The 12,261-nt window shown below is 40.2% G+C and overlaps 1 pseudogene; it reads left to right on the top strand.

Annotated features, from left to right (window-relative positions):
- Positions 1-9,716: 9,716 nt before the first annotated feature.
- On the top strand, positions 9,717-9,833 carry LOC132616245 (5S ribosomal RNA; annotated as a pseudogene).
- Positions 9,834-12,261: the final 2,428 nt, after the last annotated feature.

Below are 12,261 nucleotides of genomic sequence, written 5' to 3'. Positions count from 1 at the left end.
AAATGGTGTTGTGGAGTGAAAAAACAAAAATCATGAAGACATGGCATGAACAATGTTAATAGCCAGTGGGGTGTCCAAAATTTTCTGGGCTGAAGCCATGAACATTCTGGGCTGAAGCCGTGAACAATGCTTGTCATGTAATAAACAGATGCATGGTCAGGTCTCTACTTGAAAAAACTCCATATGAGCTGTTAAATGGAAGAAAGCCCAAGTTGACTTACTTAAGAGCTTTTGGCTACAAATGCTTTGTACTTAACAACGGCAAGAAAGCTCTGGGAAAATTTGATGCCAAAAGTGATGAGGTTATCTTCCTCGGGTACTCTTCTCATAGCAAAACATACAAAGTCTACAACAAAAGGACACAAACTGAGGAGGAAAGTGTGCACGTAATTTTCAATGAGTCTAGCTTTCAAAGGAATATCAGGGTTCCACATGAAGAAGAGAAAGATGGAGTTTTCCCAAAAGTTCTTGATGAAGACATTGATATCTCCAATGAAAAGACTAAGCTAATGAATCTAATCAAACCAGTCGATGAAGAAAATGTTGATCATTCTCCAAAGGAAGCAGAGGAACCTGCCTCTCAGATCACTGTGCATAGAGTGACAGATGCAGTTCAGCAACTTCGGAAGCTGATCAAGGAAGTGGTGGAAATGATTCAATGGATGATAACAATGGATCCAACAACGAAGAAGCTGGTCCATCTACTCCTGCCTTTAAAACATCCACTTGGAAGCTCAGAGGATCTCACCCTCTTCACAATATAATTACTTCTCTAAGCTCAGGCATTCAAACAAGATCTAAGGCAAGAAACCTATTTACCTTTTCAGCTTTTCTGTCTCAAATTGAGCCTAAGAACATCAAAAAAACCTTAAAGGATGTTAACTGGATAGCTGCTATGCAAGAAGAGCTTCATCAATTTGAAAAAACAAAGTATGGCACCTGGTCCCTCAACCATCAAATAGAATTGTGATAGGCACCAGATGGGTGTTTCGTAACAAACTTGATGAGCTTGGGAATACGACAAAAAATAAGGCAAGACTAGTAGTTCAAGGCTACAATCAAGAAAAAGGAATAGACTATGATGAGACGTCTGCTCCCGTGGCCAGAATGGAGGCAATCAGGAATCTTATAACTTTTACATCCCATATGGAATTCAAGTTATTCCAAATGGATGTCAAGAGTGCCTTTCTGAATGGGTAATTAAAATAAGAAGTGTTTGTCAAGCAACCTCCTGGCTTTGAAAATCATGAACATCCAGAACATGTGTTCAAACTTGACAAAGCTTTATATGGTCTGAAACAAGCCCTCGAGCTTGGTATGAAAGATTGTCAAAATTCTTGCTTGAAATTGGTGTCACCAGAGGAAAGATTGACAACATTCTATTCCTGAAGAAGAGAAGAAGAAGCCTGTTGATTGTACAAGTGTATGTCGATGACATTATCTTTGAAGCCACAAATGATTCACTATGTAAGGACTTTGCAAAGCTTATGGGAAGTGAATTCGAGATGAGCATGATGGGTGAGCTGAAGTTTTTTCTTGGTTTACAAGTAAAGCAGACCCCAAAAGGTTCTATGATAAATCAATAGAAGTACAACAAGGAGTTGCTCAAACATTTTGAAATGGAGAATGCCAAGCCTATCAATAGTCCGATAGCTACTGCCACTCGACTTGATATGGATGAATCTAGTAATCCAGTAAATGAGACAATGTACAGGGGTATCAAAGGATCTCTTTTGTATCTAATATCCAGCAGTCCTGATATAGTATTTAGTGTCAGATTATGTGCTTGATTTCAGTCAAGTCCCAAGGAATCTCACTTGAAGGCTGCCAAAATAATTTTGAGATATCTCAAGGGAACGCCAGACCTTGTCCTTTATTATCCACAATAGACGGCTTTGAATTGGTTAGATATGCAGATGCTGACTATGCTGGTTACTTTGTCGACAGAAAAAGCACATCCGGAATGGCTCATTTTCTATAATCATGTCTGATATCTTGGGGTACTAAGAAACAGAACTCAGTTTCTCTTTCAACTGTCGAAGCCAAATATATTGTTGATGCTTCTTATTGTGCTCAACTGTTGTGGATCAAGCAACACCTTGAAGACTTCGGTGTTCTAACTGACTGTGTTCCTTTACTATGTGACAATACAAGTGCACTCAACATGGAAAACAATCCCGTTCACCATAAATGAACCAAACACATCGAGGTCAGACATCACTTTCTAAGACACAAGATCTAATACGTTTGGAAATCTGCAAGACAGAGGACCAAGTTGCTAACATCTTCACAAAAGTGTTGAGTAGGGAGTAGTTTGAAAGAAACCATTTGAAGCTAGGCTTGATCAAGCCTAACTAAGCTTCCACAACATTTTTGGCATTTGAGAGGGGAGAGCTGCGATGTACACGCACAATAATCTTGGAGGGCACAGTTGGTGCACGAGACAGTGCACCTTTCAGAGTTTCTGCCAAAATCTATCATGAAATAGCCCAGAGAGCTGGTCTCTGAGACTCAGGTCATTAGTCTACTCAATGATTGTATAAATCTTGAAATTTCTACAAGTGCCAAGTCATCCACGTACCATCCTACTTAACTACCGAAATATTCCCATTAATACGTGTCTCTCATTTCTCTCTCCTTCCACTAATCTGAAACCCTGCTGAATTCCTCCCTGTCTCTCTCTCTCTCTAGAAGTCTTCCCTAACACCTTCTATGCTTGAATCCTCAAATATCACAAAGAACAATCTATCTACCCTCTCTTCAAAGCCTCAAGTCTCAGACTCCTCTCGAATCCGCAAAAGTCACACTCCTAGAAAATTCGTAGCTTCCCTTACTGCCTCCAACTCAATCAACCTAAATAGCAAAATGATAGATCGAACTGCATCTCAAAGTAATTCACTCTCCAACAAAGAATGGACAACTCGTCTATACAGTCAGATGGGTATATCTCTAAACAGGGGGTGAGTGAATCAGATCTACTACAAAGTGAAGCTGAAGTTCTTGTTATCATGGAAAAGACCTTGCAAGCTATGAGAAATGATGAAAGTGTTGTTAGTGGCATGGATTCTAAGATTGCCATCTTGTCAAAGGATTCAAATGAGGGACTCAGTCCATCTGTAAGGTAATCTAAATCTTCAAATGGTATTGTATTGAATGCGGCGGTTGACGCTTCTGCATGTGCTGGTGTTGTGGTATGTGCTCTCGAGCGAGCACAACCTGAGAAAAGGCAACTGGAGGTAAATATGACTAAGGATGGAAGTACCTTATGCGATGCCAAAACACGAATTACCAGAACCCCTTCCTCACGGAAAAGAATAGGTCACAGTCACAGGGCACGTGCACCTAGAATCATTGCCAATGCGAGAAAATGACCTTATGAGCTCAGAGTGTCTTAAAATTCGGGAACTCACAAAGGCTGAAAGATCACAGGAATCGGGTCTCTCTAGTGCTTCGAAAGCTGCCAGTGCTGAAATTGCAAGCCTGCAAGCTCTGAACGCAAGACTACAACAAAAGATTGATATCCTTCGTGATCAGATGCTGCACGATCAGAGCACCAGTAGTGAGCACATTGACTGGCTCTTACAGACTTTTGTTCCCTCTTTTTCTTCTCCTACTTCTTCCTGAGTCAGTTTCTATTCTCGTACCTTTCTACACTCCTTTTCTCAGCATATGGCTTGGGTTTAAGACAATATTATTCTTATACATTCCATTGCTTGGTTGCTAATTTTTTTTTGGTATTTATCATTTGGCTATTACTCTATTTTGTGCGTTGTCATTTGCCAAATTGTTCCAAAATTTTCTGTGTTGTGTTTCCCGAGTCGCTCTGAGTTTATGCTACTAAAATTCTTGATTTTCTTATGTTAGCTCGACTTTTTTCGATGATGCCAAAAGGGAGAAGAAGTAGACAGACAAATGAACTGAGGAGAAATGCTGAACAAAAAGGGAAGACGGGCTGGGGTGGGGGGAGGGGGGGAATGCTGAACAAAAAATATGTACTGATAATGTGGAGATCTGGTCATCCGGTGGGAATTTTTGTTATTTTTGCTAACATGCTGCAGATGCCTTAAAAATGATGGTCTACTTTGCAGGGGGAATAAGTGGAAATCTAGTTCTCAGGGGAACATCGTCTATAGGTTTATCAATATTCAAAACGGGGAAATTGATAAGGTGCATCCTATGAGCCTATGTTTTGATAATTGACAAACTGGACCGTACAACTCGGGTCAAACTTTGGATGAGAAGTCTCCATCACATCCCACATGTTCCCCAATATATATTCAACATATCCCAACATATTGTGTATCACTTGGAAAACCTAAAATCACTTTACAAAGTGTAGCCGTCATAAGACTCTCGACTGTTCAACTAAGAAAGTTGAGAACAAACTGAAGGACCAGATGCTAAATTTGAAGATATCCAAGTCTCTTAGTTTGTCTTAAGATTTGTTTCATTTGTACTTAGAATTGCAAACCTACTCCTCTTGTTTGAGAAGCTGGTTGTGGGTATTTAAAAGTCTCAAAGTCAGCTTGTTGGAAGTGTGTTTCCATATGCTTTTGAGTGGTACACTAGGCTAGAGTTAGTCAAGGTGTATTAGTGATCCTTAGCTAGAGTTAGCTAAGTGGAATTGCTTGCAATTGAAGTATTTAACGGGCTGAGGGACTATGTGAATTAGTTCCTAGGATACAGGAGCGTTATTGTAAGGGTGAGGGGTTATGGGTGTTAATTCCTAGCTTACAATAGAGTTGTAATCTAAAGTTGCTCAGTTAGTGGAGTTGAAATCCAACTGGGGTAGATCGTGGTTTTTAATCCCTTGAAAAAGGAGTTTCCACGGTAAAATCCTATGTCCTTTACATATTGCATTGGATAAGGGAACTGGTATGGAACCAGGTCCCTCCATACTATGTTTGGTTGATCCATAGTCTATATCAAGACCTTTTTTCGAATTCTATCGATTTCAAGAGGTCCGAATGACCGTTTATGACTTGTTGGGATGTTCGGTTTGGTTCCCCAAGCACTTGGGAGCATTTTGGGACTTGGGTTGGAAACTTGACTTTTGGTCATTGGGGGTTGACTTGGTCAAATAGACCTCCGTTGGAAATTCTGAGGCCACGGATGAGTTAGTAGCGCATTTTTGTGTGTGCTTGCTTATTTGTTTTTGTATCTGTGGGGCCTTGAGTGATAGTTAGATTTCGGGTGGAAACTTGTCAAAAACTAGGATTTTCTGGTGTCTGGTGTCCGCTGCAGAGGCACCAGGCTCGCGGTAGCGATCCCGCTGTAGCGAGGGACCGACCGCAGTAGCGGGTGAAGAGGATTCGAGGTGAGTTTCCCCAGCGAATATATATCCGCTGAGGCGGACTTGCTACAGCAATATGAGAATCGCTGTAGTGGCTAGTCGAGATTTTGGAGTTGGTCGCCACAACGGGCCTAAAGTTGCTGTAGCGTGACCGCTGCAGTGGGTATTCCATCCACTGTAGCGGATGACGAGCAAATTTTCTATTTCTTTATTACGTTAAAACCCTTAAAGCCTATCATTTCCCTTCATCACTCTCTAAGCACACTTTCGGAAAATTAAATAGTTTTTGGATTGAATCTTCGTTGAGGTAAGATCTTTGACCCTAGACTTCATCATTTACCAACCTAAACCCTTAATTCATGCTTAGAATCACTAGAATCAAAGCGGAGAAGATGAATCTTACGATAAAGTTTTGAAATAGGTTCTAGAATTCCTAAATGGGAATTGTTGATGAAATTGACTAGTATAGCCATAGAATTTGATGAACTCATTATTGTTAAGCTTAGTTCTTCCATTATTGATGACTAATTTGAGGATTGAAAAGTTAGGGTTCTTATCCAAAATTGGGGGTTTCAATTTAAATTTAAATTAGGCTTAATCTTGACATAATTTAGCAATTAAATAGTGTGTTTCCTCATCTAGAGCATTAATTGCATATTCCACCCTCCAATTTCTCATTTTACCCTTGTGGGTCCGTTTTCCCAATTCCATAAGTTAGAATTTGACTTAGACTAGAAGCATAGCAATATGGTGATTGTTCTTCTTGATTTCTAATGTAGAACTCGAATAAGATTAGACTTTGCGTATTTGGTGGCGCAAAGAAAGGGAAAGGCCGAGCTCGGGCTAACGCTTTGCAGGGAGGTGAAGGACCAGCCCAGACTTACCACGATGCCACGTCTAATCAAGCATTCCAGGATACTATGTGTTATATCTCATATTTTGTATGTTCGGATGTTTCAAGGTAGTCGTGGTAAGTTAAGGGCAAAATTACTTTCCAAAGTTATTTTAATATACAAGTTGTTTATTAGTATGGAAATATTGAGAAAGGCTAAGGGTAAAAAGGGAAATTCACAAAGTGGTTCATGGTACTATTGAGGAAGGCTAGGGGCAAGAAGGGAATTTCACAAAAAAATTCAAGATGGTTGAAGACCTTCCAACTTGGCCGTGTGGTGTATGTGTGTGGGTCCTACCCATGGCTTGGCCAATTAACTCAAGCCATGGGGTGGGGCATGTGTCCACCCTCTTATAGGCTATGCATATATATATATATATATATATATATATATATATATATATATATATATATATATATATATATATATATATATATGAGAGCTTACAAAGCAAGACAAAATTATTCATCTTCCAACTCAAGAAAACTTGGAGAAAAAGTAGGAGTGCCATCCGGCCATGGCTAGGAAAAATCATGCCATAGAAGTTGATCAAGAAAAATAATTTTCTTCTAGGATTTCAACCAATTGGAAGGTCCTCATTAACATGAAGGAGTTGTTGGAGCAAGCCAAGCATTCATTTGGGTGATCTACAAACCCTAGCCAAGTAAGAAGACAAGTGGAGAAAGGTAAGGTTTAATCTTCTCTTTCATGTGTTATGGATGATTTGTGAGTATTGTGGTATGTAGCAATGGATGAAATTCATGGAACTATGTATTTTAGAGTAAGGCCGTGTAGGTGTTTGTATTGTGTAGAAGTGATGAACTAATTTTACTTAGTATTTTAATTGTTGCTGTAGCAGATTCTATGATGTAAAATGAGGATTTAGTGGCCTGAAATGAAGTTGTAATTATTGTGGGATTGTTGAAGAAGTTAATGTGACACTAGCATGGTTTCTTGTATTTGTGAAGATAATGTTGTCAACGTGTGGTTGTAGATATAATTCATGAATTTGGAAGTGAGAGATGTGTGGGTTTTATTGAGTTTGGAAGATTGTAAGTTGGGTTGTTGTGATTGAATTGAATATAAGTAAAATGTCGTCGAATTATGTAAAAGGAGTTACTAACGTTAGAATGCATTTTGGATTGATTGTTGAAGTTGTTAATATCGTTGTCGGTATTGTTGTTGATAATTTGGCCGAGTTGGATTCTCGGAGATGGTTGTATTTACAGGGGAAATGCTGCCGAAATTTCGGCAGATTATAAGTGAATTTATTTGAAGGACTAAGACGAGCGAATAACGATGAGTCTAATGATTGTGTAAATCTTCTTAAATGTAGACTAGCGATAGCGAGCTTGGACAATTAAGCGTAGCTAATAGGACGTGGAGCAGGTATGTAAGGCTTACCCTTTCTTTCTTTTGGCATGATCCTTGTGAAACAAACAGACAAAGTATATGTATGATTTCAAAGAAACTCCTATTCTTAGAGCCACTAGGACGGCTACTGTTCTTGACTTCCGAAAACTGATTTGCTATGCTTTGATACATGTGTGTGGTTCCGAAAGTTCTATTTTGATTTGATCCATAGCGATATTTGAAAGGTACTTGATATGATTATTGCTTTGATTTTCCAAAGATAGCTTCTGAAACGTTCGTAGAGGTTTCTGTACTACAATGTCCATAACTTTCTTATACTAACTCGGATTGACCCGAAACGTGTTTGTGATCCCTCAAGTGTCGTTTTGTGTGCTTATCCATCGAGTCTTAAAATTGATTTATGTGCATATAGTTTCTCACTACTCTGCTCGTGCATGCCTCAATGCATCCTTCATTGCGTCCCGGGCCAGGATCTGTTATCGTGCGCCTTCCTCTGCATTGTTCACCGCGCCCCTCACTAGAGGGCCGGGATCTGTTATATGTATATATGTATATGATGATATAGGGGTGGAGGCTAGGTTGGCATATGATGATTCTGTCCACCGCGTCCCTCACTAGAGGGATGGGATCTGTTATATGCATATATGATATATGATTTTGACATGCATGATTTGTGTTTTAAAAGTAAGCATTTTGGTATTCTGAATAGCGCACTTACTCTCTGTACTTTGATTCCGTTTGTGGTTCTGTTTGCTGTGTTCTATGCTTTACATACTCAGTACATATTCTGTACTGACCCCCTTTCTTCGGGGGCTGCGTTTCATGCCACGCAGGTACACCTAGATGAGTAGAAGACATTGCTAGAAGATGTTCCAGCGGGATTGGCGAGCTCCATTTCCTTCCGGAGTGTTGCCGAGTCTGAGTGTATATGTTATGAATTCTGATTGATGTTAGAGACTTTGTCGACAGAGTCGTGGGTATAGAATGTCAGTCTTATAAGCGGCTCCACCAGCCGATGTGTCATTATGCATTATGTTACAGATTCGTTATGATTATAGATTTACTTGCCTTAAGAACGATGAAAAGAATGATTCTGGAAGCCTTAACTATGTATTTCATTTTTGTATAAGTTAGGAGTCCAAAACGAGTATGTGTGTAGTAAGAGTCAGCGGGTTCGCTCGGCCCTAAGTAGGGGTCGGGTGCCCATCACACCCTAGCGAGATTAGGGTGTGACAAAGTGGTATCAGAGCAGATCGTCCTAGGGGTTGTCTGCAAAGTCGTGTCAAGTAGAGTCCTGTTTATGGGTGTGAAGCCGGCCACATTTATAAACAGGAGGCTGCAGGGCATCTAGGGATTTTTCACCTTCTTTCTGTCTTTGATCGTGCGACAGAGCCAAGTCATAGGAAATGAGATTCCTTGCACTAACCTTTGATCTTAACGGGAGTACAGTGTTGACGGAATAAGGTGAGTGACGATATGGGAAGACACGGAGGTAAGTTCTGATATTTTGTCCTTCTATCTGGAATTGGAAGCTCTGGGTGGCTGGAATGTGTCGTAAACTGTTTGCCCTGTGAGGCATTGTTGGTGTTTGCTGCGTGCAGATTCTGAATAGCAAGAATTGAAAAAGGAGATTCTGCCAGAGTTGTCCAAAAACAGATCATTTAATTACGTACGCCTAACAGAAGGAAGCGTGGGGAGGAAATATTGTAAATAGACAATAAGTAGAATGCGTTGTTTTGGAGGAGTTCTTAACTTGGCATAGCATGAAGAATAATTTCGAGAAAGCCGATTAGCAGTCCAAAGGGTTAAGATAGATAACATTCGAGGTTTAGTAGGAGCAAGGTCTGTTGGGGAATTCAGGGAAAGTCGACAATCAGTTTTGCTGTAGATTATTATATAAGAGTGGCGAGCGGAAGTCCAAGGAGGTGGATAATCGAGTACTTATAAGTAATGGCGACGAAGGTGTGTTCACTACCATCGGGAATCTAGGAATCTAGGACGAAAGGTAGTCATACACATAGGTGAAAGGTGAATTGTGGGAATTGAAAAGGCTAAAATAGTAATTGTAAAGGATAAAGACGTGTTACGAGAATGTATTGGAATCTGTAAGACATCGACTTGCTCCAGACCATGTAATGAAGGTCATGCGATGAGGTGGATGCGATAATACCAGCACTAACGCACCGGATCCCATCAGAACTCCGAAGTTAAGCATGCTAAGGTGGGAGAAATATTAGGATGGGTGACCCCCTGGGAAGTGTGCAAGAAATCCTATAGATTTAGACACAAGAGACAAATGAGAAGTTAGAGTAGCCTAAGGGAAACTAGAGTATACGGGATGGTTGGAGACCATAAGAGGTCGCGTAGGACGAGGTAGACTTGACCGGTGAAGAGAAAGGAGGTGCATCACGGCTCTAGAACTAGGATGAGGTTGAATAACATTTGGAAATATTTTGTAGGTGAGATGGTAGCAATTATATATATATATATATATATATATATATATATATATATATATATATATATATATAAATGCATATGATATCCCACATGTGATTGTATCGGTGGGCATGTGAGTCCCAGCAACCGGTGCTACGGTATGGAAGGCATCAATCGAGTAAGGGTACCGAAGTTCAAGTAACAACAAAAGATATGGTACAAGTGTCACAAGGTAAGTGGATGTTATTTTGTTTACTGGTTAAGATTGGAAAGTTCTAATACAACGATATTTGGAAAAGAAAGAGAGTGAGTAAATGGAAGGCAAGGAGATCAAAACGTTAGAAAAAGGTGAAAGGTAAGAAACATGAGTGAGTGAAACCCCAGAGAGAGACTACAGGCAAGGCACGAGACTATTTGGGTAAAAAATTCGAAGATAGGCATGTGAAAATGATAAAGTGTGGTAATATGGAACAAAATAGGAATGTGTGAGGTTCGAGAACCGATTTCAATAAGTGGGGCTGAAGGAATAGTGATTGCGACAAGGAATGTGAGGTAAGAGAAATAATGCTTAGGCCTTGCGACGATGCTAGGAGATTTAGGCCCTTGAAAGGTATATAAAGGGATAAATGTGAAGCCATATTAATGTGGTTGCCTCGGACATGGAGGGGATTTTTCTGAAAAGATGACTTAGAAATGGAACGAAATTGCGCATTTAAAATAAAATGTCACGAACTTCAGAGCCGATGCCACAAATAACAAGAGAAGAAAAGTGTTCGAGGTGGAAGAAACCCAAGAAGGGTTAAGGATGAGAGTAGGAAAGGTATACTAACGGGTTAGTCGAAGGAAGAGGAGAGCATTTAGGTGTAAAGTTAACCATAGGAGTAAGAAGGATACTTTAACGAGTTAGTGGTAGGAACCCAATTACGCGTCGAGAAAAGAATAAAGATGATGGGTCGACACTGCTGATTGGGAAATTAATGGTATTGAATGAGAATTCATGGGAGGTCTAAGAGATTTGATCTTAGAGGAAATGGAATGAAATGCAAGTAACGTACATGGGAGACCGCTCGGTCATAGCATCATAAATATGGTTAAAGGTTCGATGAGCAAGGATAGAGAGGGTGTAAGCTGTAAGGATTCTGTGCTAAGGGCAAAAGTAGCAGGACGCTCGAAATACATGGATGCACAGCTGCAACACAAATGCGTAGTTAAGAAGAATCCAGGGGAAGACGTTTAGGTACGTTATGAGTAGAGTCAGGAAGAAAGACGAGGAGTAAGGTATAATCAAAGACTTCACAAGAGGATATAGTGAATCTCGACGTCCCTATGAACTTGTGAGTCCAAGACACCGTTATTCACAAATGACAGAGGTATGGAGAGACAAAAAGATGCCATCGGAATTGGATACCCTCATAAGTATTCTAGCTAAATACGAGAGTGTAAGTAGCAAGAAGATAGACAGGTCGGACTATACGATGATGGAACCCCGGCCTAAAGAAGAAAGTGAAGGGCAGTAGGTAATTATCATAGACAAGGGTACTCGAAGACTGTTGGCGTATAAGGAGCCCCTTAAAAAGGGGGGAGGGGGAGAACATATTATATTAGACTTAAAAGGAATCGCAACATTTTCAGGCTCCAGAGGAGGAAAATTTATTAGCTCGGAGCCAGAGTTCAAAGCATATCGGCACATCAGAAGGATACCTGAAAGAAGTAGAAACGAATTGACAATAAGTGTACCATGAGGCAGACATGGGGATAAATGAGTAGCCTATAGCCACACTGGATCGTCAAGTGAAGATAACGTACCAAAGACGTGGCTTCTGTTAAGGTGTTGTGACGAAACAATAACAGAGAAGAGATGACCTGGGAAGGACAAGGATAATAAGTTGGCGCAGTGGATTAGAAAACCCATGACATGGAACGGGGACTCATGTAAAGACCAAGGAGTTCGATCATAAAGGAAATGGGGTGAAAGATAAGGAATGAGCATGAAGAAAAGGACAACTATAAGAGGGACCCTCCCGAAGTATTATAAGACCCCATGAGGCCAGTTGAACATTCGAGGACGAATGTTCTAAAGGGGGGGAGGATGTCATATCCCGTATTTTGTATGTTCGGATGTTTCAAGGTAGTCGTGGTAAGTTAAGGGCAAAACTACTTTCCAAAGTTATTTTAATATACAAGTTGTTTATTAGTATGGAAATATTGAGAAAGGCTAAGGGTAAAAAGGGAAATTTACAAAGTGGTTCATGGTACTATTGA

The sequence above is a fragment of the Lycium barbarum genome, chromosome 10 (genome assembly GCF_019175385.1).
Source record: "Lycium barbarum isolate Lr01 chromosome 10, ASM1917538v2, whole genome shotgun sequence".
Lineage (NCBI taxonomy): Eukaryota > Viridiplantae > Streptophyta > Magnoliopsida > Solanales > Solanaceae > Lycium > Lycium barbarum.
Note: the sequence above shows the minus strand (reverse complement) of the source record. Positions and strands in the feature narration are given on the sequence as shown.